The sequence below is a fragment of the Dendrobates tinctorius genome, unplaced genomic scaffold, assembly GCF_039654945.1.
Source record: "Dendrobates tinctorius isolate UK_male_01 unplaced genomic scaffold, ASM3965494v1 ptg000011l, whole genome shotgun sequence".
NCBI lineage: Eukaryota > Metazoa > Chordata > Amphibia > Anura > Dendrobatidae > Dendrobates > Dendrobates tinctorius.
Window position 1 is genome coordinate 91,271,727 of NW_027361679.1, and position 23,252 is coordinate 91,294,978.

The 23,252-nt window shown below is 33.9% G+C and overlaps 8 non-coding genes across 8 annotated transcripts; all 8 read left to right on the plus strand.

Annotated features, from left to right (window-relative positions):
• The first annotated feature begins 3,267 nt into the window (after positions 1-3,267).
• On the plus strand, positions 3,268-3,353 carry TRNAR-UCU (transfer RNA arginine (anticodon UCU)). The gene is given in 2 exon segments: positions 3,268-3,304; positions 3,318-3,353. It is a non-coding gene; the product is annotated as a tRNA-Arg (tRNA).
• Positions 3,354-6,310: 2,957 nt separating this feature from the next.
• On the plus strand, positions 6,311-6,396 carry TRNAR-UCU (transfer RNA arginine (anticodon UCU)). The gene is given in 2 exon segments: positions 6,311-6,347; positions 6,361-6,396. It is a non-coding gene; the product is annotated as a tRNA-Arg (tRNA).
• A 7,496-nt stretch (positions 6,397-13,892) lies between these two features.
• TRNAR-UCU (transfer RNA arginine (anticodon UCU)) lies at positions 13,893-13,978 on the plus strand. The gene is given in 2 exon segments: positions 13,893-13,929; positions 13,943-13,978. It is a non-coding gene; the product is annotated as a tRNA-Arg (tRNA).
• Positions 13,979-15,404: 1,426 nt separating this feature from the next.
• On the plus strand, positions 15,405-15,490 carry TRNAR-UCU (transfer RNA arginine (anticodon UCU)). The gene is given in 2 exon segments: positions 15,405-15,441; positions 15,455-15,490. It is a non-coding gene; the product is annotated as a tRNA-Arg (tRNA).
• Positions 15,491-16,924: 1,434 nt separating this feature from the next.
• Positions 16,925-17,010, plus strand: TRNAR-UCU (transfer RNA arginine (anticodon UCU)). The gene is given in 2 exon segments: positions 16,925-16,961; positions 16,975-17,010. It is a non-coding gene; the product is annotated as a tRNA-Arg (tRNA).
• A 1,436-nt stretch (positions 17,011-18,446) lies between these two features.
• TRNAR-UCU (transfer RNA arginine (anticodon UCU)) lies at positions 18,447-18,532 on the plus strand. Its single transcript is given in 2 exon segments — positions 18,447-18,483; positions 18,497-18,532. It is a non-coding gene; the product is annotated as a tRNA-Arg (tRNA).
• Positions 18,533-19,966: 1,434 nt separating this feature from the next.
• On the plus strand, positions 19,967-20,052 carry TRNAR-UCU (transfer RNA arginine (anticodon UCU)). Its single transcript is given in 2 exon segments — positions 19,967-20,003; positions 20,017-20,052. It is a non-coding gene; the product is annotated as a tRNA-Arg (tRNA).
• A 2,881-nt stretch (positions 20,053-22,933) lies between these two features.
• TRNAR-UCU (transfer RNA arginine (anticodon UCU)) lies at positions 22,934-23,019 on the plus strand. The gene is given in 2 exon segments: positions 22,934-22,970; positions 22,984-23,019. It is a non-coding gene; the product is annotated as a tRNA-Arg (tRNA).
• The last annotated feature ends 233 nt before the right edge of the window (positions 23,020-23,252 follow it).

The following is a 23,252-nucleotide window of genomic DNA, read 5'->3' on the forward strand; positions in this document are numbered from 1 at the left end:
TGAATCTGGAGAAAGTGAAAAAGATCAAAGCTTGAGATTTAGAAACCAACAAAAGCTACCCCTTTTGTTATCTTGCATGAATTTCTATGTGACACTTTACCAACAGGGACCTTTGTTAGTAATTTAAAATGAACTGCTGGCATGTAAGACTAAAAAGTGCATGTAAGGAGTTTTAATATAAAATAGATCTTTCTTTTCTACAACATAGGCATTTTCCTGCTGACCAGTTTTACTTTTACATATAAGAAGGCGAAAACAAAGTTACAAAGAAAACAGGAATCTTTCTGTTATTTAATCATCAGGAAAATATTGTCTAGATTTGACAAAACACCTACTTCAACAAAAAGGCTTGTGGCTCTGTGGCGCAATGGATAGCGCATTGGACTTCTAGGTTGTGGGTTCGAGTCCCACCAGAGTCGTATTTTGAGACATTAATACTTTAACTCGGTTCATCTTGAAAAGATGAAAAATGTTAATAACGTTTAGAGCAAATTAGATGTTTTTGGTCTAGTGTTTGGTGTTCTGTTACCTGTATTCAGTAGACCATATTCTTTCTTGAATTTGAACCTTTCTAAAATTCTTATTTGTATGTGATTGCAAGATATTTCTTGATGATCTCTAATGTCGGGATTTGGAGTTTCTAGATATTTTTGGCTGATTTGTCAACTATAACTTTAAAAAATGCAACTTTGGTGCAAGCATTCTCCAGTCCATCCATAGTTTGATGAAATGTTTGCATGGCTTTTTGGTATCAATTTTATATCATTAATGCAAAACATGGACAATTGTTTGCTTAAAAGTAAAAAATAGGTTTAAAGATAAGAACAGAGTGTTATCAGCTGCCTTGTCCTCATAAACACCTTCTGCTGTGCTGATGAGACCACGGAAATCATACAAGCAGGTCATTTTTGGGAAACTGAAATTTAGTGGAAATGAGTTTTTTGCGATTAATTTAATTTTCATGGTAAGAACTGAGTTTGCAATTTTGGGCAATTCATCTGATCTCTTTTCAGAATAATCTAGAGTTAACACAAATTACCAGTATAAAATCTAAGGCAGTAAACTGTGAAAGCCAAATTTGGTATCAGTCTGAAAACTTTTCACCACTATTGTACAGTCCTAGATATTCTTAGAAAAACTGCAAAAGGAAAAAATGAGGAATGGAAAAACATCTAAAGAAAAGTATAGCTGACTGCTAAAATCAGGAAATCTAGTAGGAGACTCCAGGAAATTTCCCAGCATTTATTTGGACTAAAACAAATCTTCTCTGATAGTTTTTTCACATGGATAAAATTATTTATTTTGTTTTGACTAATTTCCTTCCCAAACCAGTGGCCCATTAGCGTACAACGAAACTAATGTTCCAATCCGTTTTTCTCAGCTTAAGTTCCTGAGGGTCAGTGGCTACTGCATTGAATCTGGAGAAAGTGAAAAAGATCAAAGCTTGAGATTTAGAAACCAACAAAAGCTACCCCTTTTGTTATCTTGCATGAATTTCTATGTGACACTTTACCAACAGGGACCTTTGTTAGTAATTTAAAATGAACTGCTGGCATGTAAGACTAAAAAGTGCATGTAAGGAGTTTTAATATAAAATAGATCTTTCTTTTCTACAACATAGGCATTTTCCTGCTGACCAGTTTTACTTTTACATATAAGAAGGCGAAAACAAAGTTACAAAGAAAACAGGAATCTTTCTGTTATTTAATCATCAGGAAAATATTGTCTAGATTTGACAAAACACCTACTTCAACAAAAAGGCTTGTGGCTCTGTGGCGCAATGGATAGCGCATTGGACTTCTAGGTTGTGGGTTCGAGTCCCACCAGAGTCGTATTTTGAGACATTAATACTTTAACTCGGTTGATCTTGAAAAGAGGAAAAATGTTAATAACGTTTAGAGCAAATTAGATGTTACATTTAAAATTGAACTATGCAATTCAGCCACTGAAGGCTCACTGACCCAATGGATAACAGATAGGGCACAATTCATTATTGCATATTTTTGGTCTAGTGTTTGGTGTTCTGTTACCTGTATTCAGTAGACCATATTCTTTCTTGAATTTGAACCTTTCTAAAATTCTTATTTGTGTGTGATTGCAAGATATTTCTTGATGATCTCTAATGTCGGGATTTGGAGTTTCTAGATATTTTTGGCTGATATGTCAACTATAACTTTAAAAAATGCAACTTTGGTGCAAGCATTCTCCAGTCCATCCATAGTTTGATGAAATGTTTGCATGGCTTTTTGGTATCAATTTTATGTCATTAATGCAAAACATGGACAATTGTTTGCTTAAAAGTAAAAAATAGGTTTAAAGATAAGAACAGAGTGTTATCAGCTGCCTTGTCCTCATAAACACCTTCTGCTGTGATGATGAGACCACGGAAATCATACAAGCAGGTCATTTTTGGGAAACTGAAATTTAGTGGAAATGAGTTTTTTGCTATTAATTTAATTTTCATGGTAAGAACTGAGTTTGCAATTTTGGGCAATTCATCTGATCTCTTTTCAGAATAATCTAGAGTTAACACAAATTACCAGTATAAAATCTAAGGCAGTAAACTGTGAAAGCCAAATTTGGTATCAGTCTGAAAACTTTTCACCACTATTGTACAGTCCTAGATATTCTTAGAAAAACTGCAAAAGGAAAAAATGAGGAATGGAAAAACATCTAAAGAAAAGTATAGCTGACTGCTAAAATCAGGATATCTAGTAGGAGACTCCAGGAAATTTCCCAGCATTTATTTGGACTAAAACAAATCTTCTCTGATAGTTTTTTCACATGGATAAAATTATTTATTTTGTTTTGTCTACTTTCCTTCCCAAACCAGTGGCCCATTAGCGTACAACGAAACTAATGTTCCAATCCGTTTTTCTCAGCTTAAGTTCCTGAGGGTCAGTGGCTACTGCATTAAATCTGTAGAAAGTGAAAAAGATCAAAGCTTGAGATTTAGAAACCAACAAAAGCTACCCCTTTTGTTATCTTGCATGAATTTCTATGTGACACTTTACCAACAGGGACCTTTGTTAGTAATTTAAAATGAACTGCTGGCATGTAAGACTAAAAAGTGCATGTAAGGAGTTTTAATATAAAATAGATCTTTCTTTTCTACAACATAGGCATTTTCCTGCTGACCAGTTTTACTTTTACATATAAGAAGGCGAAAACAAAGTTACAAAGAAAACAGGAATCTTTCTGTTATTTAATCATCAGGAAAATATTGTCTAGATTTGACAAAACACCTTCATCAACATAAAGGCTTGTGACTCTGTGGCGCAATGGATAGCGCATTGGACTTCTAGGGAGCTGATGAGATTCAAAGGTTGTGGGTTCGAGTCCCACCACAGTCTTATTTTGAGACATTAATACTTTAACTCGGTTGATCTTGAAAAGATGAAAAATGTTAATAACATTTAGAGCAAATTAGATGTTACTTTTAAAATTGAACTATGCAATTCAGCCACTCAAGGCTCAATGACACAATGGATAACAGATAGGGCACAATTCATTATTGCATATTTTTGGTCTAGTGTTTGGTGTTCTGTTACCTGTTTTCAGTAGACCATATTCTTTCTTGAATTTGAACCTTTCTAAAATTCTTATTTTATGTGATTGCAAGATATTTCTTGATGATCTCTAATGTCGGGATTTGGAGTTTCTAGATATTTTTGGCTGATTTGTCAACTATAACTTTAAAAAATGCAACTTTGGTGCAAGCATTCTCCAGTCCATCCATAGTTTGATGAAATGTTTGCATGGCTTTTTGGTATCAATTTTATGTCATTAATGCAAAACATGGACAATTGTTTGCTTAAAAGTAAAAAATAGGTTTAAAGATAAGAACAGAGTGTTATCAGCTGCCTTGTCCTCATAAACACCTTCTGCTGTGCTGATGAGACCACGGAAATCATACAAGCAGGTCATTTTTGGGAAACTGAAATTTAGTGGAAATGAGTTTTTTGCTATTAATTTAATTTTCATGGTAAGAACTGAGTTTGCAATTTTGGGCAATTCATCTGATCTCTTTTCAGAATAATCTAGAGTTAACACAAATTACCAGTATAAAATCTAAGGCAGTAAACTGTGAAAGCCAAATTTGGTATCAGTCTGAAAACTTTTCACCACTATTGTACAGTCCTAGATATTCTTAGAAAAACTGCAAAAGGAAAAAATGAGGAATGGAAAAACATCTAAAGAAAAGTATAGCTGACTGCTAAAATCAGGATATCTAGTAGGAGACTCCAGGAAATTTCCCAGCATTTACTTGGACTAAAACAAATCTTCTCTGATAGTTTTTTCACATGGATAAAATTATTTCTTTTGTTTTGACTAATTTCCTTCCCAAACCAGTGGCCCATTAGCGTACAACGAAACTGATGTTCCTATTTGTTTTTCTCAGCTTAAGTTCCTGAGGGTCAGTGGCTACTGCATTGAATCTGTAGAAAGTGAAAAATATCAAAGCTTGAGATTTAGAAACCAACAAAAGCTACCCCTTTTCTTATCTTGCATGAATTTCTATGTGACACTTTACCAACAGGTACCTTTGTTAGTAATTTAAAATGAACTGCTGGCATGTAAGACTAAAAAGTGCATGTAAGGAGTTTTAATATAAAATAGATCTTTCTTTTCTACAACATAGGCATTTTCCTGCTGACCAGTTTTACTTTTACATATAAGAAGGCGAAAACAAAGTTACAAAGAAAACAGGAATCTTTCTGTTATTTAATCATCAGGAAAATATTGTCTAGATTTGACAAAACACCTACTTCAACAAAAAGGCTTGTGACTCTGTGGTGCAATGGATAGCGCATTGGACTTATAGGGAGCTGATGTGATTCAAAGGTTGAGGGTTCGAGTCCCACCAGAGTCGTATTTTGAGACATTAATACTTTAACTCGGTTGATCTTGAAAAGACGAAAAATGTTAATAACGTTTAGAGCAAATTAGATGTTACATTTAAAATTTAACTATGCAATTCAGCCACTCAAGGCTCACTGACCCAATGGATAACAGATAGGGCACAATTCATTATTGCATATAAAAATATCTAGTGTTTGGTGTTCTGTTACCTGTATTCAGTAGACCATATTCTTTCTTGAATTTGAACCTTTCTAAAATTCTTATTTGTATGTGATTGCAAGATATTTCTTGATGATCTCTAATGTCGGGATTTGGAGTTTCTAGATATTTTTGGCTGATATGTCAACTATAACTTTAAAAAATGCAACTTTGGTGCAAGCATTCTCCAGTCCATCCATAGTTTGATGAAATGTTTGCATGGCTTTTTGGTATCAATTTTATGTCATTAATGCAAAACATGGACAATTGTTTGCTTAAAAGTAAAAAATAGGTTTAAAGATAAGAACAGAGTGTTATCAGCTGCCTTGTCCTCATAAACACCTTCTGCTGTGCTGATGAGACCACGGAAATCATACAAGCAGGTCATTTTTGGGAAACTGAAATTTAGTGGAAATGAGTTTTTTGCTATTAATTTAATTTTCATGGTAAGAACTGAGTTTGTAATTTTGGGCAATTCATCTGATCTCTTTTCAGAATAATCTAGAGTTAACACAAATTACCAGTATAAAATCTAAGGCAGTAAACTGTGAAATCCAAATTTGGTATCAGTCTGGAAACTTTTCACCACTATTGTACAGTCCTAGATATTCTTAGAAAAAACTGCAAAAGGAAAAAATGAGGAATGGAAAAACATCTAAAGAAAAGTATAGCTGACTGCTAAAATCAGGATATCTAGTAGGAGACTCCAGGAAATTTCCCAGCATTTACTTGGACTAAAACAAATCTTCTCTGATAGTTTTTTCACATGGATAAAATTATTTATTTTGTTTTGACTACTTTCCTTCCCAAACCAGTGGCCCATTAGCGTACAACGAAACTAATGTTCCAATCCGTTTTTCTCAGCTTAAGTTCCTGAGGGTCAGTGGCTACAGCATTGAATCTGTAGAAAGTGAAAAAGATCAAAGCTTGAGATTTAGAAACCAACAAAAGCTACCCCTTTTCTTATCTTGCATGAATTTCTATGAGACACTTTACCAACAGGTACCTTTGTTAGTAATTTAAAATGAACTGCTGGCATGTAAGACTAAAAAGTGCATGTAAGGAGTTTTAATATAAAATAGATCTTTCTTTTCTACAACATAGGCATTTTCCTGCTGACCAGTTTTACTTTTACATATAAGAAGGCGAAAACAAAGTTACAAAGAAAACAGGAATCTTTCTGTTATTTAATCATCAGGAAAATATTGTCTAGATTTGACAAAACACCTACTTCCACAAAAAAGCTTGTGACTCTGTGGCGCAATGGATAGCGCATTGGACTTCTAGGGAGCTGATGTGATTCAAAGGTTGTGGGTTCGAGTCCCACCAGAGTCGTATTTTGAGACATTAATACTTTAACTCGGTTGATCTTGAAAAGATGAAAAATGTTAATAACGTTTAGAGCAAATTAGATGTTTCTTTTAAAATTGAACTATGCAATTCAGCCACTCAAGGCTCATTGACACAATGGATAACAGATAGGGCACAATTCATTATTGCATATTTTTGGTCTAGTGTTTGGTGTTCTGTTACCTGTTTTCAGTAGACCATATTCTTTCTTGAATTTGAACCTTTCTAAAATTCTTATTTTATGTGATTGCAAGATATTTCTTGATGATCTCTAATGTCGGGATTTGGAGTTTCTAGATATTTTTGGCTGATTTGTCAACTATAACTTTAAAAAATGCAACTTTGGTGCAAGCATTCTCCAGTCCATCCATAGTTTGATGAAATGTTTGCATGGCTTTTTGGTATCAATTTTATGTCATTAATGCAAAACATGGACAATTGTTTGCTTAAAAGTAAAAAATAGGTTTAAAGATAAGAACAGAGTGTTATCAGCTGCCTTGTCCTCATAAACACCTTCTGCTGTGCTGATGAGACCACGGAAATCATACAAGCAGGTCATTTTTGGGAAACTGAAATTTAGTGGAAATGAGTTTTTTGCTATTAATTTAATTTTCATGGTAAGAACTGAGTTTGCAATTTTGGGCAATTCATCTGATCTCTTTTCAGAATAATCTAGAGTTAACACAAATTACCAGTATAAAATCTAAGGCAGTAAACTGTGAAAGCCAAATTTGGTATCAGTCTGAAAACTTTTCACCACTATTGTACAGTCCTAGATATTCTTAGAAAAACTGCAAAAGGAAAAAATGAGGAATGGAAAAACATCTAAAGAAAAGTATAGCTGACTGCTAAAATCAGGATATCTAGTAGGAGACTCCAGGAAATTTCCCAGCATTTACTTGGACTAAAACAAATATTCTCTGATAGTTTTTTCACATGGATAAAATTATTTCTTTTGTTTTGACTAATTTCCTTCCCAAACCAGTGGCCCATTAGCGTACAACGAAACTGATGTTCCTATTTGTTTTTCTCAGCTTAAGTTCCTGAGGGTCAGTGGCTACTGCATTGAATCTGTAGAAAGTGAAAAATATCAAAGCTTGAGATTGAGAAACCAACAAAAGCTACCCCTTTTCTTATCTTGCATGAATTTCTATGTGACACTTTACCAACAGGTACCTTTGTTAGTAATTTAAAATGAACTGCTGGCATGTAAGACTAAAAAGTGCATGTAAGGAGTTTTAATATAAAATAGATCTTTCTTTTCTACAACATAGGCATTTTCCTGCTGACCAGTTTTACTTTTACATATAAGAAGGCGAAAACAAAGTTACAAAGAAAACAGGAATCTTTCTGTTATTTAATCATCAGGAAAATATTGTCTAGATTTGACAAAACACCTACTTCAACAAAAAGGCTTGTGGCTCTGTGGCGCAATGGATAGCGCATTGGACTTCTAGGTTGTGGGTTCGAGTCCCACCAGAGTCGTATTTTGAGACATTAATACTTTAACTCGGTTGATCTTGAAAAGAGGAAAAATGTTAATAACGTTTAGAGCAAATTAGATGTTACATTTAAAATTGAACTATGCAATTCAGCCACTGAAGGCTCACTGACCCAATGGATAACAGATAGGGCACAATTCATTATTGCATATTTTTGGTCTAGTGTTTGGTGTTCTGTTACCTGTATTCAGTAGACCATATTCTTTCTTGAATTTGAACCTTTCTAAAATTCTTATTTGTGTGTGATTGCAAGATATTTCTTGATGATCTCTAATGTCGGGATTTGGAGTTTCTAGATATTTTTGGCTGATATGTCAACTATAACTTTAAAAAATGCAACTTTGGTGCAAGCATTCTCCAGTCCATCCATAGTTTGATGAAATGTTTGCATGGCTTTTTGGTATCAATTTTATGTCATTAATGCAAAACATGGACAATTGTTTGCTTAAAAGTAAAAAATAGGTTTAAAGATAAGAACAGAGTGTTATCAGCTGCCTTGTCCTCATAAACACCTTCTGCTGTGATGATGAGACCACGGAAATCATACAAGCAGGTCATTTTTGGGAAACTGAAATTTAGTGGAAATGAGTTTTTTGCTATTAATTTAATTTTCATGGTAAGAACTGAGTTTGCAATTTTGGGCAATTCATCTGATCTCTTTTCAGAATAATCTAGAGTTAACACAAATTACCAGTATAAAATCTAAGGCAGTAAACTGTGAAAGCCAAATTTGGTATCAGTCTGAAAACTTTTCACCACTATTGTACAGTCCTAGATATTCTTAGAAAAACTGCAAAAGGAAAAAATGAGGAATGGAAAAACATCTAAAGAAAAGTATAGCTGACTGCTTAAATCAGGATATCTAGTAGGAGACTCCAGGAAATTTCCCAGCATTTATTTGGACTAAAACAAATCTTCTCTGATAGTTTTTTCACATGGATAAAATTATTTATTTTGTTTTGTCTACTTTCCTTCCCAAACCAGTGGCCCATTAGCGTACAACGAAACTAATGTTCCAATCCGTTTTTCTCAGCTTAAGTTCCTGAGGGTCAGTGGCTACTGCATTAAATCTGTAGAAAGTGAAAAAGATCAAAGCTTGAGATTTAGAAACCAACAAAAGCTACCCCTTTTGTTATCTTGCATGAATTTCTATGTGACACTTTACCAACAGGGACCTTTGTTAGTAATTTAAAATGAACTGCTGGCATGTAAGACTAAAAAGTGCATGTAAGGAGTTTTAATATAAAATAGATCTTTCTTTTCTACAACATAGGCATTTTCCTGCTGACCAGTTTTACTTTTACATATAAGAAGGCGAAAACAAAGTTACAAAGAAAACAGGAATCTTTCTGTTATTTAATCATCAGGAAAATATTGTCTAGATTTGACAAAACACCTTCATCAACAAAAAGGCTTGTGACTCTGTGGCGCAATGGATGGCGCAATGGATAGCGCATTGGACTTCTAGGGAGCTGATGAGATTCAAAGGTTGTGGGTTCGAGTCCCACCACAGTCTTATTTTGAGACATTAATACTTTAACTCGGTTGATCTTGAAAAGATGAAAAATGTTAATAACATTTAGAGCAAATTAGATGTTACTTTTAAAATTGAACTATGCAATTCAGCCACTCAAGGCTCAATGACACAATGGATAACAGATAGGGCACAATTCATTATTGCATATTTTTGGTCTAGTGTTTGGTGTTCTGTTACCTGTTTTCAGTAGACCATATTCTTTCTTGAATTTGAACCTTTCTAAAATTCTTATTTTATGTGATTGCAAGATATTTCTTGATGATCTCTAATGTCGGGATTTGGAGTTTCTAGATATTTTTGGCTGATTTGTCAACTATAACTTTAAAAAATGCAACTTTGGTGCAAGCATTCTCCAGTCCATCCATAGTTTGATGAAATGTTTGCATGGCTTTTTGGTATCAATTTTATGTCATTAATGCAAAACATGGACAATTGTTTGCTTAAAAGTAAAAAATAGGTTTAAAGATAAGAACAGAGTGTTATCAGCTGCCTTGTCCTCATAAACACCTTCTGCTGTGCTGATGAGACCACGGAAATCATACAAGCAGGTCATTTTTGGGAAACTGAAATTTAGTGGAAATGAGTTTTTTGCTATTAATTTAATTTTCATGGTAAGAACTGAGTTTGCAATTTTGGGCAATTCATCTGATCTCTTTTCAGAATAATCTAGAGTTAACACAAATTACCAGTATAAAATCTAAGGCAGTAAACTGTGAAAGCCAAATTTGGTATCAGTCTGAAAACTTTTCACCACTATTGTACAGTCCTAGATATTCTTAGAAAAACTGCAAAAGGAAAAAATGAGGAATGGAAAAACATCTAAAGAAAAGTATAGCTGACTGCTAAAATCAGGATATCTAGTAGGAGACTCCAGGAAATTTCCCAGCATTTACTTGGACTAAAACAAATCTTCTCTGATAGTTTTTTCACATGGATAAAATTATTTCTTTTGTTTTGACTAATTTCCTTCCCAAACCAGTGGCCCATTAGCGTACAACGAAACTGATGTTCCTATTTGTTTTTCTCAGCTTAAGTTCCTGAGGGTCAGTGGCTACTGCATTGAATCTGTAGAAAGTGAAAAATATCAAAGCTTGAGATTTAGAAACCAACAAAAGCTACCCCTTTTCTTATCTTGCATGAATTTCTATGTGACACTTTACCAACAGGTACCTTTGTTAGTAATTTAAAATGAACTGCTGGCATGTAAGACTAAAAAGTGCATGTAAGGAGTTTTAATATAAAATAGATCTTTCTTTTCTACAACATAGGCATTTTCCTGCTGACCAGTTTTACTTTTACATATAAGAAGGCGAAAACAAAGTTACAAAGAAAACAGGAATCTTTCTGTTATTTAATCATCAGGAAAATATTGTCTAGATTTGACAAAACACCTACTTCAACAAAAAGGCTTGTGACTCTGTGGTGCAATGGATAGCGCATTGGACTTATAGGGAGCTGATGTGATTCAAAGGTTGAGGGTTCGAGTCCCACCAGAGTCGTATTTTGAGACATTAATACTTTAACTCGGTTGATCTTGAAAAGACGAAAAATGTTAATAACGTTTAGAGCAAATTAGATGTTACATTTAAAATTTAACTATGCAATTCAGCCACTCAAGGCTCACTGACCCAATGGATAACAGATAGGGCACAATTCATTATTGCATATAAAAATATCTAGTGTTTGGTGTTCTGTTACCTGTATTCAGTAGACCATATTCTTTCTTGAATTTGAACCTTTCTAAAATTCTTATTTGTATGTGATTGCAAGATATTTCTTGATGATCTCTAATGTCGGGATTTGGAGTTTCTAGATATTTTTGGCTGATATGTCAACTATAACTTTAAAAAATGCAACTTTGGTGCAAGCATTCTCCAGTCCATCCATAGTTTGATGAAATGTTTGCATGGCTTTTTGGTATCAATTTTATGTCATTAATGCAAAACATGGACAATTGTTTGCTTAAAAGTAAAAAATAGGTTTAAAGATAAGAACAGAGTGTTATCAGCTGCCTTGTCCTCATAAACACCTTCTGCTGTGCTGATGAGACCACGGAAATCATACAAGCAGGTCATTTTTGGGAAACTGAAATTTAGTGGAAATGAGTTTTTTGCTATTAATTTAATTTTCATGGTAAGAACTGAGTTTGTAATTTTGGGCAATTCATCTGATCTCTTTTCAGAATAATCTAGAGTTAACACAAATTACCAGTATAAAATCTAAGGCAGTAAACTGTGAAAGCCAAATTTGGTATCAGTCTGGAAACTTTTCACCACTATTGTACAGTCCTAGATATTCTTAGAAAAAACTGCAAAAGGAAAAAATGAGGAATGGAAAAACATCTAAAGAAAAGTATAGCTGACTGCTAAAATCAGGATATCTAGTAGGAGACTCCAGGAAATTTCCCAGCATTTACTTGGACTAAAACAAATCTTCTCTGATAGTTTTTTCACATGGATAAAATTATTTATTTTGTTTTGACTACTTTCCTTCCCAAACCAGTGGCCCATTAGCGTACAACGAAACTAATGTTCCAATCCGTTTTTCTCAGCTTAAGTTCCTGAGGGTCAGTGGCTACAGCATTGAATCTGTAGAAAGTGAAAAAGATCAAAGCTTGAGATTTAGAAACCAACAAAAGCTACCCCTTTTCTTATCTTGCATGAATTTCTATGAGACACTTTACCAACAGGTACCTTTGTTAGTAATTTAAAATGAACTGCTGGCATGTAAGACTAAAAAGTGCATGTAAGGAGTTTTAATATAAAATAGATCTTTCTTTTCTACAACATAGGCATTTTCCTGCTGACCAGTTTTACTTTTACATATAAGAAGGCGAAAACAAAGTTACAAAGAAAACAGGAATCTTTCTGTTATTTAATCATCAGGAAAATATTGTCTAGATTTGACAAAACACCTACTTCCACAAAAAGGCTTGTGGATAGCGCATTGGACTTCTAGGGAGCTGATGTGATTCAAAGGTTGTGGGTTCGAGTCCCACCAGAGTCGTATTTTGAGACATTAATACTTTAACTCGGTTGATCTTGAAAAGATGAAAAATGTTAATAACGTTTAGAGCAAATTAGATGTTACATTTAAAATTGAACTATGCAATTCAGCCACTGAAGGCTCACTGACCCAATGGATAACAGATAGGGCACAATTCATTATTGCATATTTTTGGTCTAGTGTTTGGTGTTCTGTTACCTGTATTCAGTAGACCATATTCTTTCTTGAATTTGAACCTTTCTAAAATTCTTATTTGTATGTGATTGCAAGATATTTCTTGATGATCTCTAATGTCGGGATTTGGAGTTTCTAGATATTTTTGGCTGATATGTCAACTATAACTTTAAAAAATGCAACTTTGGTGCAAGCATTCTCCAGTCCATCCATAGTTTGATGAAATGTTTGCATGGCTTTTTGGTATCAATTTTATGTCATTAATGCAAAACATGGACAATTGTTTGCTTAAAAGTAAAAAATAGGTTTAAAGATAAGAACAGAGTGTTATCAGCTGCCTTGTCCTCATAAACACCTTCTGCTGTGCTGATGAGACCACGGAAATCATACAAGCAGGTCATTTTTGGGAAACTGAAATTTAGTGGAAATGAGTTTTTTGCTATTAATTTAATTTTCATGGTAAGAACTGAGTTTGTAATTTTGGGCAATTCATCTGATCTCTTTTCAGAATAATCTAGAGTTAACACAAATTACCAGTATAAAATCTAAGGCAGTAAACTGTGAAAGCCAAATTTGGTATCAGTCTGGAAACTTTTCACCACTATTGTACAGTCCTAGATATTCTTAGAAAAAACTGCAAAAGGAAAAAATGAGGAATGGAAAAACATCTAAAGAAAAGTATAGCTGACTGCTAAAATCAGGATATCTAGTAGGAGACTCCAGGAAATTTCCCAGCATTTACTTGGACTAAAACAAATCTTCTCTGATAGTTTTTTCACATGGATAAAATTATTTATTTTGTTTTGACTACTTTCCTTCCCAAACCAGTGGCCCATTAGCGTACAACGAAACTAATGTTCCAATCCGTTTTTCTCAGCTTAAGTTCCTGAGGGTCAGTGGCTACAGCATTGAATCTGTAGAAAGTGAAAAAGATCAAAGCTTGAGATTTAGAAACCAACAAAAGCTACCCCTTTTCTTATCTTGCATGAATTTCTATGAGACACTTTACCAACAGGTACCTTTGTTAGTAATTTAAAATGAACTGCTGGCATGTAAGACTAAAAAGTGCATGTAAGGAGTTTTAATATAAAATAGATCTTTCTTTTCTACAACATAGGCATTTTCCTGCTGACCAGTTTTACTTTTACATATAAGAAGGCGAAAACAAAGTTACAAAGAAAACAGGAATCTTTCTGTTATTTAATCATCAGGAAAATATTGTCTAGATTTGACAAAACACCTACTTCCACAAAAAGGCTTGTGACTCTGTGGCGCAATGGATAGCGCATTGGACTTCTAGGGAGCTGATGTGATTCAAAGGTTGTGGGTTCGAGTCCCACCTGAGTCATATTTTGAGACATTAATACTTTAACTCGGTTGATCATGAAAAATGTTAATAACGTTTAGAGCAAATTAGATGTTACATTTAAAATTGAACTATGCAATTCAGCCACTGAAGGCTCACTGACCCAATGGATAACAGATAGGGCACAATTCATTATTGCATATTTTTGGTCTAGTGTTTGGTGTTCTGTTACCTGTTTTCAGTAGACCATATTCTTTCTTGAATTTGAACCTTTCTAAAATTCTTATTTTATGTGATTGCAAGATATTTCTTGATGATCTCTAATGTCGGGATTTGGAGTTTCTAGATATTTTTGGCTGATTTGTCAACTATAACTTTAAAAAATGCAACTTTGGTGCAAGCATTCTCCAGTCCATCCATAGTTTGATGAAATGTTTGCATGGCTTTTTGGTATCAATTTTATGTCATTAATGCAAAACATGGACAATTGTTTGCTTAAAAGTAAAAAATAGGTTTAAAGATAAGAACAGAGTGTTATCAGCTGCCTTGTCCTCATAAACACCTTCTGCTGTGCTGATGAGACCACGGAAATCATACAAGCAGGTCATTTTTGGGAAACTGAAACTTAGTGGAAATGAGTTTTTTGCTATTAATTTAATTTTCATGGTAAGAACTGAGTTTGCAATTTTGGGCAATTCATCTGATCTCTTTTCAGAATAATCTAGAGTTAACACAAATTACCAGTATAAAATCTAAGGCAGTAAACTGTGAAAGCCAAATTTGGTATCAGTCTGAAAACTTTTCACCACTATTGTACAGTCCTAGATATTCTTAGAAAAACTGCAAAAGGAAAAAATGAGGAATGGAAAAACATCTAAAGAAAAGTATAGCTGACTGCTAAAATCAGGATATCTAGTAGGAGACTCCAGGAAATTTCCCAGCATTTACTTGGACTAAAACAAATCTTCTCTGATAGTTTTTTCACATGGATAAAATTATTTCTTTTGTTTTGACTAATTTCCTTCCCAAACCAGTGGCCCATTAGCGTACAACGAAACTGATGTTCCTATTTGTTTTTCTCAGCTTAAGTTCCTGAGGGTCAGTGGCTACTGCATTGAATCTGTAGAAAGTGAAAAATATCAAAGCTTGAGATTGAGAAACCAACAAAAGCTACCCCTTTTCTTATCTTGCATGAATTTCTATGTGACACTTTACCAACAGGTACCTTTGTTAGTAATTTAAAATGAACTGCTGGCATGTAAGACTAAAAAGTGCATGTAAGGAGTTTTAATATAAAATAGATCTTTCTTTTCTACAACATAGGCATTTTCCTGCTGACCAGTTTTACTTTTACATATAAGAAGGCGAAAACAAAGTTACAAAGAAAACAGGAATCTTTCTGTTATTTAATCATCAGGAAAATATTGTCTAGATTTGACAAAACACATACTTCAACAAAAAGGCTTGTGACTCTGTGGCGCAATGGATAGCGCATTGGACTTCTAGGGAGCTGATGTGATTCAAAGGTTGTGGGTTCAAGTCCCACCAGAGTCGAATTTTGAGACATTAATACTTTAACTCGGTTGATCTTGAAAAGATGAAAAATGTTAATAACGTTTAGAGCAAATTAGATGTTTATTTTAAAATTGAACTATGCAATTCAGCCACTCAAGGCTCATTGACACAATGGATAACAGATAGGGCACAATTCATTATTGCATATTTTTGGTCTAATGTTTGGTGTTCTGTTACCTGTTTTCAGTAGACCATATTCTTTCTTGAATTTGAACCTTTCTAAAATTCTTATTTTATGTGATTGCAAGATATTTCTTGATGATCTCTAATGTCGGGATTTGGAGTTTCTAGATATTTTTGGCTGATTTGTCAACTATAACTTTAAAAAATGCAACTTTGGTGCAAGCATTCTCCAGTCCATCCATAGTTTGATGAAATGTTTGCATGGCTTTTTGGTATCAATTTTATGTCATTAATGCAAAACATGGACAATTGTTTGCTTAAAAGTAAAAAATAGGTTTAAAGATAAGAACAGAGTGTTATCAGCTGCCTTGTCCTCATAAACACCTTCTGCTGTGCTGATGAGACCACGGAAATCATACAAGCAGGTCATTTTTGGGAAACTGAAATTTAGTGGAAATGAGTTTTTTGCGATTAATTTAATTTTCATGGTAAGAACTGAGTTTGCAATTTTGGGCAATTCATCTGATCTCTTTTCAGAATAATCTAGAGTTAACACAAATTACCAGTATAAAATCTAAGGCAGTAAACTGTGAAAGCCAAATTTGGTATCAGTCTGAAAACTTTTCACCACTATTGTACAGTCCTAGATATTCTTAGAAAAACTGCAAAAGGAAAAAATGAGGAATGGAAAATCATCTAAAGAAAAGTATAGCTGACTGCTAAAATCAGGATATCTAGTAGGAGACTCCAGGAAATTTCCCAGCATTTATTTGGACTAAAACAAATCTTCTCTCATAGTTTTTTCACATGGATAAAATTATTTATTTTGTTTTGACTACTTTCCTTCCCAAACCAGTGGCCCATTAGCGTACAACGAAACTGATGTTCCAATTTGTTTTTCTCAGCTTAAGTTCCTGAGGGTCAGTGGCTACTGCATTGAATCTGTAGAAAGTGAAAAAGATCAAAGCTTGAGATTTAGAAACCAACAAAAGCTACCCCTTTTGTTATCTTGCATGAATTTCTATGTGACACTTTACCAACAGGTACCTTTGTTAGTAATTTAAAATGAACTGCTGGCATGTAAGACTAAAAAGTGCATGTAAGGAGTTTTAATATAAAATAGATCTTTCTTTTCTACAACATAGGCATTTTCCTGCTGACCAGTTTTACTTTTACATATAAGAAGGCGAAAACAAAGTTACAAAGAAAACAGGAATCTTTCTGTTATTTAATCATCAGGAAAATATTGTCTAGATTTGACAAAACACCTACTTCAACAAAAAGGCTTGTGACTCTGTGGCGCAATGGATAGCGCATTGGACTTCTAGGGAGCTGATGTGATTCAAAGGTTGTGGGTTCGAGTCCCACCAGAGTCGTATTTTGAGACATTAATACTTTAACTCGGTTCATCTTGAAAAGATGAAAAATGTTAATAACGTTTAGAGCAAATTAGATGTTACATTTAAAATTGAACTATGCAATTCAGCCACTCAAGGCTCACTGACCCAATGGATAACAGATAGGGCACAATTCATTATTGCATATTTTTGGTCTAGTGTTTGGTGTTCTGTTACCTGTATTCAGTAGACCATATTCTTTCTTGAATTTGAACCTTTCTAAAATTCTTATTTGTATGTGATTGCAAGATATTTCTTGATGATCTCTAATGTCGGGATTTGGAGTTTCTAGATATTTTTGGCTGATATGTCAACTATAACTTTAAAAAATGCAACTTTGGTGCAAGCATTCTCCAGTCCATCCATAGTTTGATGAAATGTTTGCATGGCTTTTTGGTATCAATTTTATGTCATTAATGCAAAACATGGACAATTGTTTGCTTAAAAGTAAAAAATAGGTTTAAAGATAAGAACAGAGTGTTATCAGCTGCCTTGTCCTCATAAACACCTTCTGCTGTGCTGATGAGACCACGGAAATCATACAAGCAGGTCATTTTTGGGAAACTGAAATTTAGTGGAAATGAGTTTTTTGCTATTAATTTAATTTTCATGGTAAGAACTGAGTTTGTAATTTTGGGCAATTCATCTGATCTCTTTTCAGAATAATCTAGAGTTAACACAAATTACCAGTATAAAATCTAAGGCAGTAAACTGTGAAAGCCAAATTTGGTATCAGTCTGAAAACTTTTCACCACTATTGTACAGTCCTAGATATTCTTAGAAAAAACTGCAAAAGGAAAAAATGAGGAATGGAAAAACATCTAAAGAAAAGTATAGCTGACTGCTAAAATCAGGATATCTAGTAGGAGACTCCAGGAAATTTCCCAGCATTTACTTGGACTAAAACAAATATTCTCTGATAGTTTTTTCACATGGATAAAATTATTTCTTTTGTTTTGACTAATTTCCTTCCCAAACCAGTGGCCCATTAGCGTACAACGAAACTGATGTTCCTATTTGTTTTTCTCAGCTTAAGTTCCTGAGGGTCAGTGGCTACTGCATTGAATCTGTAGAAAGTGAAAAATATCAAAGCTTGAGATTGAGAAACCAACAAAAGCTACCCCTTTTCTTATCTTGCATGAATTTCTATGTGACACTTTACCAACAGGTACCTTTGTTAGTAATTTAAAATGAACTGCTGGCATGTAAGACTAAAAAGTGCATGTAAGGAGTTTTAATATAAAATAGATCTTTCTTTTCTACAACATAGGCATTTTCCTGCTGACCAGTTTTACTTTTACATATAAGAAGGCGAAAACAAAGTTACAAAGAAAACAGGAATCTTTCTGTTATTTAATCATCAGGAAAATATTGTCTAGATTTGACAAAACACATACTTCAACAAAAAGGCTTGTGACTCTGTGGCGCAATGGATAGCGCATTGGACTTCTAGGGAGCTGATGTGATTCAAAGGTTGTGGGTTCAAGTCCCACCAGAGTCGAATTTTGAGACATTAATACTTTAACTCGGTTGATCTTGAAAAGATGAAAAATGTTAATAACGTTTAGAGCAAATTAGATGTTTATTTTAAAATTGAACTATGCAATTCAGCCACTCAAGGCTCATTGACACAATGGATAACAGATAGGGCACAATTCATTATTGCATATTTTTGGTCTAGTGTTTGGTGTTCTGTTACCTGTTTTCAGTAGACCATATTCTTTCTTGAATTTGAACCTTTCTAAAATTCTTATTTTATGTGATTGCAAGATATTTCTTGATGATCTCTAATGTCGGGATTTGGAGTTTCTAGATATTTTTGGCTGATTTGTCAACTATAACTTTAAAAAATGCAACTTTGGTGCAAGCATTCTCCAGTCCATCCATAGTTTGATGAAATGTTTGCATGGCTTTTTGGTATCAATTTTATGTCATTAATGCAAAACATGGACAATTGTTTGCTTAAAAGTAAAAAATAGGTTTAAAGATAAGAACAGAGTGTTATCAGCTGCCTTGTCCTCATAAACACCTTCTGCTGTGCTGATGAGACCACGGAAATCATACAAGCAGGTCATTTTTGGGAAACTGAAATTTAGTGGAAATGAGTTTTTTGCGATTAATTTAATTTTCATGGTAAGAACTGAGTTTGCAATTTTGGGCAATTCATCTGATCTCTTTTCAGAATAATCTAGAGTTAACACAAATTACCAGTATAAAATCTAAGGCAGTAAACTGTGAAAGCCAAATTTGGTATCAGTCTGAAAACTTTTCACCACTATTGTACAGTCCTAGATATTCTTAGAAAAACTGCAAAAGGAAAAAATGAGGAATGGAAAATCATCTAAAGAAAAGTATAGCTGACTGCTAAAATCAGGATATCTAGTAGGAGACTCCAGGAAATTTCCCAGCATTTATTTGGACTAAAACAAATCTTCTCTCATAGTTTTTTCACATGGATAAAATTATTTCTTTTGTTTTGACTACTTTCCTTCCCAAACCAGTGGCCCATTAGCGTACAACGAAACTGATGTTCCAATTTGTTTTTCTCAGCTTAAGTTCCTGAGGGTCAGTGGCTACTGCATTGAATCTGTAGAAAGTGAAAAAGATCAAAGCTTGAGATTTAGAAACCAACAAAAGCTACCCCTTTTGTTATCTTGCATGAATTTCTATGTGACACTTTACCAACAGGTACCTTTGTTAGTAATTTAAAATGAACTGCTGGCATGTAAGACTAAAAAGTGCATGTAAGGAGTTTTAATATAAAATAGATCTTTCTTTTCTACAACATAGGCATTTTCCTGCTGACCAGTTTTACTTTTACATATAAGAAGGCGAAAACAAAGTTACAAAGAAAACAGGAATCTTTCTGTTATTTAATCATCAGGAAAATATTGTCTAGATTTGACAAAACACCTACTTCAACAAAAAGGCGTGTGACTCTGTGGCGCAATGGATAGCGCATTGGACTTCTAGGGAGCTGATGTGATTCAAAGGTTGTGGGTTCGAGTCCCACCAGAGTCGTATTTTGAGACATTAATACTTTAACTCGGTTCATCTTGAAAAGATGAAAAATGTTAATAACGTTTAGAGCAAATTACATGTTACATTTAAAATTGAACTATGCAATTCAGCCACTCAAGGCTCACTGACCCAATGGATAACAGATAGGGCACAATTCATTATTGCATATTTTTGGTCTAGTGTTTGGTGTTCTGTTACCTGTATTCAGTAGACCATATTCTTTCTTGAATTTGAACCTTTCTAAAATTCTTATTTGTATGTGATTGCAAGATATTTCTTGATGATCTCTAATGTCGGGATTTGGAGTTTCTAGATATTTTTGGCTGATATGTCAACTATAACTTTAAAAAATGCAACTTTGGTGCAAGCATTCTCCAGTCCATCCATAGTTTGATGAAATGTTTGCATGGCTTTTTGGTATCAATTTTATGTCATTAATGCAAAACATGGACAATTGTTTGCTTAAAAGTAAAAAATAGGTTTAAAGATAAGAACAGAGTGTTATCAGCTGCCTTGTCCTCATAAACACCTTCTGCTGTGCTGATGAGACCACGGAAATCATACAAGCAGGTCATTTTTGGGAAACTGAAATTTAGTGGAAATGAGTTTTTTGCTATTAATTTAATTTTCATGGTAAGAACTGAGTTTGTAATTTTGGGCAATTCATCTGATCTCTTTTCAGAATAATCTAGAGTTAACACAAATTACCAGTATAAAATCTAAGGCAGTAAACTGTGAAAGCCAAATTTGGTATCAGTCTGAAAACTTTTCACCACTATTGTACAGTCCTAGATATTCTTAGAAAAAACTGCAAAAGGAAAAAATGAGGAATGGAAAAACATCTAAAGAAAAGTATAGCTGACTGCTAAAATCAGGATATCTAGTAGGAGACTCCAGGAAATTTCCCAGCATTTACTTGGACTAAAACAAATCTTCTCTGATAGTTTTTTCACATGGATAAAATTATTTCTTTTGTTTTGACTAATTTCCTTCCCAAACCAGTGGCCCATTAGCGTACAACGAAACTGATGTTCCAATTTGTTTTTCTCAGCTTAAGTTCCTGAGGGTCAGTGGCTACTGCATTGAATCTGTAGAAAGTGAAAAAGATCAAAGCTTGAGATTTAGAAACCAACAAAAGCTACCCCTTTTGTTATCTTGCATGAATTTCTATGTGACACTTTACCAACAGGTACCTTTGTTAGTAATTTAAAATGAACTGCTGGCATGTAAGACTAAAAAGTGCATGTAAGGAGTTTTAATATAAAATAGATCTTTCTTTTCTACAACATAGGCATTTTCCTGCTGACCAGTTTTACTTTTACATATAAGAAGGCGAAAACAAAGTTACAAAGAAAACAGGAATCTTTCTGTTATTTAATCATCAGGAAAATATTGTCTAGATTTGACAAAACACCTACTTCAACAAGAAGGCTTGTGGTTCTGTGGCGCACCAGAGTCGTATTTTGAGACATCAATACTTTATTTCGGTTGATCTTGAAAAGACGAAAAATGTTAATAACGTTTAGAGCAAATTAGATGTTATATTTAAAATTGAACTATGCAATTCAGCCACTGAAGGCTCATTGACCCAATGGATAACAGATATTTTTGCATATTTTTGGTCTAGTGTTTGGTGTTCTGTTACCTGTTTTCAGTAGACCATATTCTTTCTTGAATTTGAACCTTTCTAAAATTCTTATTTTATGTGATTGCAAGATATTTCTTGATGATCTCTAATGTCGGGATTTGGAGTTTCTAGATATTTTTGGCTGATTTGTCAACTATAACTTTAAAAAATGCAACTTTGGTGCAAGCATTCTCCAGTCCATCCATAGTTTGATGAAATGTTTGCATGGCTTTTTGGTATCAATTTTATGTCATTAATGCAAAACATGGACAATTGTTTGCTTAAAAGTAAAAAATAGGTTTAAAGATAAGAACAGAGTGTTATCAGCTGCCTTGTCCTCATAAACACCTTCTGCTGAGCTGATGAGACCACGGAAATCATACAAGCAGGTCATTTTTGGGAAACTGAAATTTAGTGGAAATGAGTTTTTTGCGATTAATTTAATTTTCATGGTAAGAACTGAGTTTGCAATTTTGGGCAATTCATCTGATCTCTTTTCAGAATAATCTAGAGTTAACACAAATTACCAGTATAAAATCTAAGGCAGTAAACTGTGAAAGCCAAATTTGGTATCAGTCTGAAAACTTTTCACCACTATTGTACAGTCCTAGATATTCTTAGAAAAACTGCAAAAGGAAAAAATGAGGAATGGAAAATCATCTAAAGAAAAGTATAGCTGACTGCTAAAATCAGGATATCTAGTAGGAGACTCCAGGAAATTTCCCAGCATTTATTTGGACTAAAACAAATCTTCTCTCATAGTTTTTTCACATGGATAAAATTATTTCTTTTGTTTTGACTACTTTCCTTCCCAAACCAGTGGCCCATTAGCGTACAACGAAACTGATGTTCCAATTTGTTTTTCTCAGCTTAAGTTCCTGAGGGTCAGTGGCTACTGCATTGAATCTGTAGAAAGTGAAAAAGATCAAAGCTTGAGATTTAGAAACCAACAAAAGCTACCCCTTTTGTTATCTTGCATGAATTTCTATGTGACACTTTACCAACAGGTACCTTTGTTAGTAATTTAAAATGAACTGCTGGCATGTAAGACTAAAAAGTGCATGTAAGGAGTTTTAATATAAAATAGATCTTTCTTTTCTACAACATAGGCATTTTCCTGCTGACCAGTTTTACTTTTACATATAAGAAGGCGAAAACAAAGTTACAAAGAAAACAGGAATCTTTCTGTTATTTAATCATCAGGAAAATATTGTCTAGATTTGACAAAACACCTACTTCAACAAAAAGGCGTGTGACTCTGTGGCGCAATGGATAGCCCATTGGACTTCTAGGGAGCTGATGTGATTCAAAGGTTGTGGGTTCGAGTCCCACCAGAGTCGTATTTTGAGACATTAATACTTTAACTCGGTTCATCTTGAAAAGATGAAAAATGTTAATAACGTTTAGAGCAAATTACATGTTACATTTAAAATTGAACTATGCAATTCAGCCACTCAAGGCTCACTGACCCAATGGATAACAGATAGGGCACAATTCATTATTGCATATTTTTGGTCTAGTGTTTGGTGTTCTGTTACCTGTATTCAGTAGACCATATTCTTTCTTGAATTTG